Below are 11,438 nucleotides of genomic sequence, written 5' to 3'. Positions count from 1 at the left end.
TCACGGCCACCTGACTGGGTAACTGAGCTTTGTATCTACTCGATTGGTGACCATACACCGATACTCTCCTTCATCCTCCAGCCTGACAGAATCTATTCTGAGTCCGCATTTTGTTGGAGACAGTGTCATCCTCTCTGTGAACTTCAGATTGTGGTTGTTGAAGAACCAATGGATGGAGGTCACAATGTCAGGTGAAACACAGGTGAGCATCACAGATCTGTTTTCTCCGACTGTAGTGTTAGTGATTCTCACAAAGGGCTGTGTTAGAGGCTCTGTGAAAAAAAACAGAAGAAGGGACAAAATGATAGTAGTTCTTCCAAGAGCTCAGCCAGACCCTCCTTAGTTAATACTTGATAAAGCCTCCAAGCAGAAGTTAGAGCTGTGACTATGGACATACCCTGTGTTTTTACCTGCCACCCATGGTCTATGTGGCCCTGATTCAACCACTGTGTTTCCTATGTCTCAGTTTCCATATATTAGAACACATGATAAAGGATCACTGCTGTGTCTGTGGGTTAAGATGGGGTATGGACAATGAATGGCCTGACCTTGGGATGGGTGGGCTGCTCAAATCAGCAGCTTCTGTTATTATTTACTCACAGAAGACAGTTCCCTAGGCTGAACCCATGAGAAGAAGCTGCCTGGAGTAACTCTTTCTGCAATGGGACTCTGTCTTTCATATAAGTCTCCTAAGCCCATCAGAACAGTTGGGTTATGTCCTGCCACCTGTCCACTGAGATGCAGGAGAAGGAGATGCACAAGTGATCCACATAATTACAGCTGTCATGACTGCACATAGCTGGTTCCACACCCTATAGAATTTGGACAGTTAGTAAATCCCTGTTTCCTGTCTGGTCTAACAGGAAATCAAAATCCACCATTACAAAAAAAAGTGTCACCCAGAGCCCATCCAGGGACAGAGTTTTGGAGCCAGGGCTACTTGGTACTGTCTGTGAGGACCCTGTGGCTTCCTTATGCAGTACTTGACTGACTCCCAGAGTCTTTCTTGGCACCATGTAAATAGTGAGAGCCACAAGAATGTGCACTGAGGCTGATGCCCTTGTGCTGAGTTATCCCATACATATTTTGGGATGGGTGGAAACAGGTGAGGGATTCTGATTACCCTCAGTTTGTCTACCCAATGTATCCTACAGTAAGTGCCCAAACCCCAGTGTGGAGACACAACTCAGTGAGAGAGAGAGAGAGAGAGAGAGAGAGAGAGAGAGAGAGAGAGAGAGAGAGAGAGAGAGAGAGAGAAGACACAGCCTTGTTCTTACAGTCCAGTGTATAGAGTAAGATAAGTCACACCCAGCATCCAGAGGCCATAGAGAGTCACTTACTGTTTACATAAAATTGCACATGTGCTGTTTTAATTTTGGAATCTTTGTTTTGAAATTCTAGTGTGTACATTCTTGCATCGTTTTCAGTGACACTCTGGAGCAGCAGGGATCCTCTGGTGTAAATTATCTCTCTTCCACTGTATTCAGCACCCCAGGTGGTGGAATTCTTGACTCTGCTGTATTCTGCAATTTTAAAGGCTGGGACCCTGTACATGGCTTTGTACCAGGAAAAGGCTTGCAGATCTTTTGGCAGATTATGAACAAGTAGAAAAACGCTTCTACCTTCAGCAGTATACCTCGGCACTGGTTCAATCAAGACTTGGGAAGAAGTGAGAGGGTTGTCTGGAAGGGAAAAGATAAATAGCCATTATGTGAGGATCACTGGACTTGGTGGAAAGATGATGACCTCCATTCTAAGCAGATGGATTCTTCTCTCACCCTAGAGTTGCTGCTGTGGGTGTGTCTATCCCAATTGATGACAGTTAGCAACATGACCTCCTCCATTCGCTCAGGCCTTGAAAATGCCATTTCCTCTGCATGGAGCTCTCTCTTCAAGTATCTTCATGGCTGCCCCCCTCACCACCTTTAGTCAGACACCGTCTACACTCATGCACACTGGTGTTAGAGATGATGCCTACCCTGAACGCTACAGACTCAGACTTTCTCTTTTATGTGCTTTATTTGTTTGGTTGGTTTAGTTTGGTTTTTGGTTTTCAGTTTCCTTTGTGGCTCCAGTCAACCCCTGACTTTACCTTCTAGATATTCTTGCTACACTTTCTGGCAGCCCACAGGACTGGGGTCAAATGAGGATCAGGAACAATCTGATCTACAGGGTGCGATCAGTTCTTGGATAAGGCTCAAGTATTAGGCAAGCTAATTTTATGTTAACAAGACCAAAACAGACTAGTCTAAAAGATAAGTTACTTTCCATCAAGGTCTTTCTTGATGCAGGTAGAGTCTAAAGATGGAGTTTGATCCATCTCTAGTGCGTTTTTCTACACTAAGTGTTCAAACCTTTACATAGGAACAAGGTGCAGTAGAGGTAGCCACAAGCCAGGCATGACAGTCCTGTGTATCTAAGCCCCACCCAGCACTGAACAATTACAGAGAATTACTTACTGTCCACCTGGATTTCTACATGTGCTTCTTCACTTTTCATATCTGTACCCAGAATCCGTAGGGTGTACAATCCAGCATCCTTCTGAGTGATGTTGTGTAACAGCAGGGATCCATCACTGTACAATTTCTCTCTGCCGCTGTATGCAGGCCCCAACACACTTGATTTACTGGACAATATGTATCGGCCAATCTCAAGGTGCCTGGACACAGTCATCCCTTTGAACCATGCAAAGCCTCGAATATTTTCAGGGGGATTGTGAATTTTTAGGATAACCTGTCCCCCTTCAGGAGCAATGGGTGGCAGTGACTCAATAGTGGGCTGGGAAGAGGTGGCAAGGCGCCCACAGTTCCAAAGAAAGGCTAGAAATGAAGAGAGAGAGAGAGAGAGAGAGAGAGAGAGAGAGAGAGAGAGAGAGAGAGAGAGAGAGAGAGAGAGATATTATTTTAAATTGGGACCTTTGTATTTTGGTAAGATGAGGCCCCATATCCTGAGCAGGTGTGTACATTACAGAGCCTAGCTGTGCAGATTTGTGCCTCCCCATCCTACTTCGTGTCCCTACACTTGCATTTTCTTTCTTTGGTGCTCTCTCTTCAATTGACAATATGGCCTTTGTTCTCGGCACCCAGATCACTGTTTGCATTTATTGTAGATTGGCACTGAGCTGATAACTCCCCAACTTCTTGCCCTATACACACTGTTGTTATTTTTCTCTTGTGCATCTTGTTAACACATGGCTTTCCTTTCTAGTTTTATTTACTGATATGTCTTCCAGTCCACTCAAATTCAGGCATTGTGAGAACCATAATTTGACTTATTTTTTAATGCTATCTAGAAAAATCTGAGATACCTGTGGAGAATGAATTACTGAATGATGTTGAAAGACCCTGTCTGTTCACAGGTTTATTGAAGAAATCCATAGGTTTGAAAATACAATATGGGATTTTCCATTTGTTTTTATTTTCTACCTATTTACAAATTATAGTTGTGTGTGAGTTGAATACAAGGACTAATCTCTGTGTGAGGTGGGTGCAGGACACAAATCCTATGTGGAGGTCTCAACTTGTCAAACAACGAAACAAATATCCACTCAACCATATCACTAATCAACTTCTTAATTGGGATGTCAAGCTAAGGACGCCATTCTTCAGAATACTGTGCTTATGCTGATTAACTTTGGATAAGAAATAACTTCCACTCCTCTTACTTTTTCCATATTAAAAAACAGCTTGTTGATACCGAGCCTCCATCCAGCACTGTGTCTTCTCTCCTGCAAACTCTGAGACTCCTCTAGGTTCTTTGTTCTTCATAGGAGACTCCAGACAGTAGGTAAGTCCTTACCTCTCACATACTATAAATTTGTAATCTCCTCAACTGTGTACAGGAGACCCTAAAATGTTGTGCACAATTTGCACAGGAATACAGAGGATGCCTCCCTGGTCTTTGTGACCTGATCTGTCCTCCCTCTGTGGCATGTCTGTTTACAGCACAGTTCCCACATACTCTTGTCCTCCCCCTCTCTGAGATAAGCCTCCACCTAGGCAGGAACATATCCCATGCAGGAAAACTTCCCATATTCCCATAATTTGGGGGATGTTCATTCTTAAAAAAAAATGTCTGCCCCACTCTCAGTCCTACTCCATGCCTCTCCAGATTACAGAGTGAGTAGGAAGACTAATGAGCATCTTGTGACCTGAGAGACTAGCAGATAACCCTGAGGCTGCCTTCTGCTCTGTCCTGGCCTTCTTCTGTCAGCAAAAAAATGGAAACTCTTTGTAACTATATGACATAAAATCCAGCTCTGCACCCAGTCTGCCCTGTGTTCTCAATGTTCTGAAAAGATCAAATTTGGTCTCATCAGGAAGGTGACAGAAATGTCTGTTAATGTTCAAAGGGACAAGCTGAGTGATGAATGGGAAAGGAAACAGATCTATGCTCACTGGAGTGAGGAGTCGGGATTATGACCCAGGATAAAGGCCCAGGATTTGCCAGGAATCTCACATTCTGAGTGTTCAGAAGGAAGTGACCTGATTCCTGAAAAATGCTAGGAGCTCTTTTATCTCATAAAGTATTGCAAAAGAATGCTCCCAATTACTCTGCTTTCTTAGCTGTATAAAGGGTCTGCTCATGTGCTCCCTTGGACCTCTGTCTAATGGATTTCCCTTGGCTTTCCTATACTTCACAATGAAAACACATGAAATAGATATGGAAGATGATCCTTTGGCAGCAGAGTAGCACACATATTAAGCAGTCAGTAGGTTTGAGAACATTGTGTCCATGATTTCCATGTCTTCAAAACAGGTGTGGAACACAGCTACTAGGTAAATTCTGTTGACTATGTTTTCAGAGGCTGCCCCTGATTATCACAGATATCATCATATCTGGGGAGCTGTCAGATGATCAGAGCCTGTTTCTATTTGTATATTGAAGGGAATACTCAAAGAACAAGCACTTGTCAGGAGGGTGTTCTCTGTCCCTCTTCTTGGGACACTGATCTTCTTGTTAAGTCTCATAAGTCCATTAGGATGGTTATCTAATGTCTTGCACACCTGTCCAGCTATGCTGTCCCTGATATGTCACTGGAGAAGATGACCAGGAGACTGATCCTAACCATAGCTCTCATGGCAGTGCACTGGCTTGTTCAACACAGCACAAGACTCTGACTACTTAAAAGCACTGTTCCATGCCAACAGTAAGTAAAAATCCAACCCTACCCTAGTAAACTGTTTCTCAGGGTCACCTGGAATTAAGTCTATAACAGAAGTCTGGAACCAGGGTTTCCTGGAGCTCATGTCTCTGAGGATCCCATGTCTTCCTCAGCCAGGCCAACTTTACTCCCATGATCTTTCTCAAAGACATGTTCCTGGTAAGATTCTCCCAGAGTCTTTATAGGGGCTGTCCTTGGCTCAGCTACCTACCTTGTGTCCACTTGTCTGCAAGGCAAAAGTCAAATGATGGATTTTCTCCAACATGGGTCTACACTCAGACCCTAACATGGCAACACAATGAAAAGGGGAGGTGAGCATGCACATACCATGGAAAGAATCACTTACTGTTCACGTGGAGGTAGGTGAATGTTATTGATACAATTTCTTCATGTCTATTAATGGTTTTTAGTGTGTAGTATCCTATATCATTCTGGGTGACATTGTGGATCCCAAGAGATCCATTTCTGTACACAGTCTCTCTACCACTGTATGTAGGACCCATCACATTTGCATCACTGTTCAGTGCATATAATGCAATTCTGAGGTTCATATCTGTCATCCGTTTGAACCAGGAGAAGGTTATAAGATTATTTGGCAGATCATTAACAAGGAAAAGGACATTTTCCCCTTCAACCACTTGAGGTGGTACTAATTCAATGGTTATTTCATCAGTTGTGGGTGGGTACCAGCAAGTTAAAAGGGAGGCTAAAAGAGAAGAGAGAGAAACAATCAATATTGAGCAAATGTGGTCATCATTTAGCTTAGGTGTGCAGGTAAGGGTGTGTCCACCTGCCTTAACAGGGGTTAATAATATGACCTCTCTCTATATACTTACCTCTATTAGAAATTCTCTGTTCAAGTGTCTGCCTGGGTCATTCCTCAGTGTCCCTATAGTAGGTGTGAGGATGCTTCACTGACCTCCTTCTATTGAAGGTCTTCACTGACTTTTTTTCTCTGTTCCCTTTGTGGTACCAGTCAACCCCCCAAGATAATCTTCCAGATGCTCTGACTTCTGATCCACTATAACCAGGGCTATGGGAGGACAGGGATTAACCTGACCCTTTTGGAAGGTTCAGTTCCCGAAAAGACTAAGCGACTGGTAGATAAAGGAAAGAAAATGGAAGGAATCAAGTAAGGAGACAATGTGTCTCTATGAATTTATCTACATAGTTGCCAGAACTGGAGCTAATGACAAAAATTATAGTTAAGTGTGATTTCAATGATTTTTGGCTTTACTTATATATTGCATGTGTGTGTTTGTGAAGGAAAGTGTCTCAGTGTTCCCATGTAAAGGTGTACTGCAAATCTGTGTGTGGAGGCACATGTCTCAGTTTGAACATGTGCAGTATCATGACACAGCACCTGTGTGGAGGGAAAAGAGCCTGCAGAGCTCTGTTCTCTTCATCTAACATGTGAGAGGTGAAGATTGAATTTATCTTGTCATGTCTTCACACTCTAATATATCTCACTGGCCCATCCCTGTTTAATTTCTATTTGGGGATTCACCCTGTCATGGTTTGGAGGACCAGTCTTCAAAACATTGCAGCCAATGCAATTGGCTGTGAATGTGGAACATTTCAAGCTTTTCTCCTTTCCTCAAAACTTCCTGTCTGCCGAGAGAGTTTCTGGCTGCTGAGCCTTTGTCACTCACTCTACCTTCTGCTCCGTGAAGAAAATTGAAACCCCAAATTTCATCTCAGGATCTTGTCCTCTTTAAGAGAATCCATTCTCTCTCTGAGTTTCCCTCCACCACTACCACCACAGAGAGTTGGTACACTTACCTGTGAGCAAGAGCCCCTGCCAGGGTTTACCCCACTTGTGGAGAAGCACAGAGGATGTTTGCATTGCTGTTCTCACTGTGCTATCCTCTCACCGAGAAGAACTTCACCTTCAGCACAACACCAGCCTCTCTGCTCTTCTTCCTCCCTCTGAGGTAAGTGTCCTCTCAGGCAGAAGAACTTCCCAGAATCCAATGGCCTGTGAGTGGTCTCCAAGCCACCTTTCTATCCATTCCACTCTCAGTGCTGCCCCAAATCCCTCTCAACTTCCCTTTATGTTTCTACCTCAAGGAACACATTGAGCAATTAGACTGATAAGCATCCCCATGCCCTCAGGGCTGATACCTGTGGTTTCCTGGCTTTGAGTCTGTCAGCATCAAAGAGGGAGACTCCATTTTGCCTATGTGCTCTTGTGATACAGAAACCCAGCTGTGTACCCAGTCTTCTCTGGGTCCCCATTGCACTGGAAAAATAGGATTTCTTTATTCCCAGCAGGAAGGTAACAGAGAGGTCTGTGAGGTCTGGAAAGAAGCTAGCTGAGTGATGACTAGGAATGAAGGGCAATCCTTTATTACTAATGTCACCAGTCAAATTTCTGACCTAGGAGAGACAACAGTTGTGTAAGGAATTTTCTGTTCTCAGTGTCAGAAAGAGGTGACTCCTGTGTCCTGGAAAGGACTGGACTCCTTATTTCTTTTTTAATATATATATTTTATTAATTTATTCATATTACATCTCAATTGTTATTCCATCCCTTGCATCTTCCCATTCCTCCCTCCCTCTCATTTACCCCCTACTCCCCTCCCCTATGACTGTGACTGAGGGGACCTCCTCCCCCTGTATATGCTCATAGGGTATCAAGTCTCTTCTTGGTAGCCTGCTATCCTTCCTCTGAGTGTCACCAGTTCCCCCCATCCAGGGATGTGGTCTAATATGGGGCATCAGAGTTCGTGTGAAATTCAGTCCCCACTCTGTACTCAACTGTGGAGAATGTCCTGTCCATTGGCTAGATCTGGGTAGGGGTTCAAAGTTTACTGTACGTATTGTCCTTGTCTGGACTCCTTATTTCTAAGGAGGGGGTTTTAAATAATAATTTATTTACATTACATCCTGATTGCCATTCCCTCACTCTTATCTTTCTGTTCCCACCCATCCTCCCTCTTCCCTAAACCTCTGTCAGGTGGAACCCTATTCCTCCACCATCTGACAATACCCTATTAGGTCTCATCTGGATAGCCTGCATCCCTTTCCTCTGTGTTCTCACAGGGACTCTCTACAAAGGGGCAGTGATCAAATTGTGGGCACCAGAATTCATGTCAGAGACAGTACCCCATTCTTCTGAGGATGATTTCAAGATAACCTTCGAGCATTATTTGTTGACTGAGGTGTGTGCTAGATAAGTCCCTGACTTCTCTGAGCTTCCTGGGTAACATTTGCCCTCTGTCTAAGTGATTCTCCAGTAGTAATATTGCCTTTCCCTATGAAAGAAGGAAAGGCATTTTCAGGTTTCCCATGTGGAAACGTATTCTCAAACACAAGAAGCAGCCCAAACATCAAAGAAGATTCTATGGAGGGAGCTCCAGGTCAGTAGAGACAGAAATGGAAATCAGTCTCCTAGGCAAGGTCATGGCTCAGAGAAACAATTTATGAGTGTTGAGTGTGTGTCTTGCTATCACTCCCTGGAGATCACTGGGATAAGTGGGAAAGTACATATGGTCAACAAATCAGATGTGACCTACCCTGATACCTTCAATGTAGGTGGGATTCAGGGCCTGTCATCCTGCTAACTGTACTACTCAGTGCTCCTATTTCCATGTAGTATAGAGTGAGTCTAGACAGGATTCCCTATTTTTACCAGTAAGTCCTAGACTAAAATTGAAATAATGTGCATCCAGAGGCTGGACATCCTCTGGAGGAGCCTTGTATTTGGAAATTTTCAGAGAGAAATCCTATGACATTTTTCTTCAGCTTCAAAGGAGATGTCACAATGCAAGGAACTGTACATGTACTTTCTGGTCCATTGTTTGTGTCTGAACCCTTCCTTCTCTTTTCCCACAGGGTTCCAAGTGGGTCTTCTCTTGAGAACAAAGAATATTGATTCAAATGTATGTTATCTGCACTGCTCTAGACTTTTCTTACTATAATAAAAGCACATTGAGCAAATGCAGCTTAGGAAAGGGTAAAGGGTACATGTCCCTTCTGGGTCTGGGTCATTTTGTGTCCCTAAAGGACATCAAGACAAAAAAAATGCTGCTTGTTGAATCATTCACTTGCTGACTAGATGGCTAATGCCTAACTGTCTTATACAACGATGGGACATCTGTTCCCCACAGTGGTCTGAGCCCTCTTGTATCAGTTAAGACAGTCCCTCAAAAACAAGTACACAGCCTGACCAGATAAGGGTAGTGACTCAATTGAGATACTTTTTCCCCCAAGGTAAATTTGGGCTATGCCAAGATGACAGTGCATCTTAATTAGGACACTACTTCAAACTGTCAAGTCTTCCTCCACATTGAAGTTCCCCATTCTCCAACTCAGTGTCCTTCTCTGTTGGTTGTGATAACATGTGCTACTGTACATGGTCCCATATACCTGGTCCCTCAGAGTCATGGCCCAGCTCAAGAACATCTATCCCAGCTTTCACTTTCTCATTTACAAGAACCTGAGCTGAGGGAAACCCTGATGTCCACCACAAAAATTGTTAAGTGTAAATGAAACATCATCAACAAAACCATGGGATCATCCTGACTCAGGACAAGCCTTCCAGGCACATTCATCACTTGCCTCTTCTGACTCCAATTGAATCAGACCAGAAGGGAATCCCCATCTGAGACAATACAGTAGCTAGTAGTGTTTGTGGTAAAAGAGCATGAGCATGGTTCAAAGTTCTCTGTGGTCTTTCTGGGTCATGGTAATTATGAAAGCAAATGAAAAGGGTAAGAAGCATGAGTTAGTGCCAGAAAGAAAAATCTACTTAAATCTGAATAAAGCCTCTTTGCCTGGGAAGTCACTCCCTCCTGGGAGAACTCCTGTACACACACACACCACATTCCAAGACCAATCCAGCATCTCCCAGCATAATCAGAGAGGCAGAGGCAGAAAGGCATAATCAGAGAGGAGAAAAATGGATCTGGAATCCTCATGAGAATATTGGGATTTGTTTGTGCCCATGGACACTGGCAGGTAATTAATTTCTACTTCTACTCACAAAACCAAGGCTTCACTTCAAACTCAATGCTCACATTTTAATATTTCACTTACCAAGACCTGTAATTATCTCTACTGTGATCTTATCAAGGTCCATGGCTGAGATCTGGACAAGGAAGATGTAGATTTGCTATCATTAGTAACCAGGTGGGGGACAAAAAGCTCTTGGTAGTATGACTGGCAGTTCCCATTAATGAGCTAAGAGTACTGTGCTTGTGGATGAGAGACTGCATGGCAGGAGAAGTTGAGGTTTCCCCCGAGATAGAAACAGATATCTGAAGGGGATATAACTGGGGCGCCCAGACCATCTGACACAAACAATAAAGCCACATGTGATGTTAACCGAGGGAAGGGGAAATCCTGGTCTGAAGCAGGCAATGGCATCTGTGTTAAAACCTCAGTTAAGCAGGTCCCAGCCAGAGCTTGGGTTCAGAATGCACAAGGCCATGACGATCTCAAGCACACACACAGAACATCCCCAGTGGGCACACATGGAACTACTGAAATGCAACATGTCAAACCCTGGAAATATCAAATACGAGGTTTAAAATCTCATCCTGAGAGTGGAGGTATGGGACAAAGCTCTTTCCTGTTTCTGTGCTATGTGTGTGCTGGGAACTGAACTTGGCTCCTGTACAAGAGCATCTAGTGCTCTTATCAACTGAATCATCTCTCCAGAACTCTCAGGTAGATGTTTTCAGTAGGACATCTGATTGGTAGAAGGTACAGAGCAAGAACTTGATGGGACTCTGGCTCTAAGGCACAGGTGTGTTTGACAGATCTGAGGTAGGGATTCGGAACACTATCTTTCTCCATATGAAGCCATTGTTACTAATATCTTAGATCTAAGGACAACCCCTGGGAAAATTATATCTTTAAAGAGAACAGTGATGTTTAATGTGAAGGAGATGCTAAAGTTGTTTGAAATCAGTGACTCCCTGAGCAGAAAGAACCTTGTATTTGATCCTGGATCTACTAGGAGGGACAAAGCAAAGCCATATTACTTGCCTTCCAGGAGGAGTGACAGCAGATAACCAGAGAACACATAATTTCCTATCTGGTATGTGGCCTGGAAAGTACTAGAATTCTGCAGAAATTCTCCAGAGGCAGATGACTTAGTTCTAGAGACATTATCAATTGTCCATTTGTTTTTATATCCTGGACAAGATGTCCCCTCAAGCTGCTGATGACCAAGATTAACATCTCTGAAAAATAACTCCTCCCACTCTATAGACATCTGAGAAGGCTGTCAGGATGAAGACACTGGATACGTGGCTGTAGACAGATG

At 43.6% G+C, this 11,438-nt stretch overlaps 1 pseudogene; it reads right to left on the bottom strand.

The window, feature by feature from the left end:
- LOC127203619 (pregnancy-specific glycoprotein 22-like) lies at positions 1–7,010 on the bottom strand (annotated as a pseudogene).
- Positions 7,011–11,438: the final 4,428 nt, after the last annotated feature.

Source organism: Acomys russatus, chromosome 19 (assembly GCF_903995435.1).
Source record: "Acomys russatus chromosome 19, mAcoRus1.1, whole genome shotgun sequence".
Lineage (NCBI taxonomy): Eukaryota > Metazoa > Chordata > Mammalia > Rodentia > Muridae > Acomys > Acomys russatus.
This window is presented reverse-complemented; position numbering and strand designations above follow the sequence as displayed.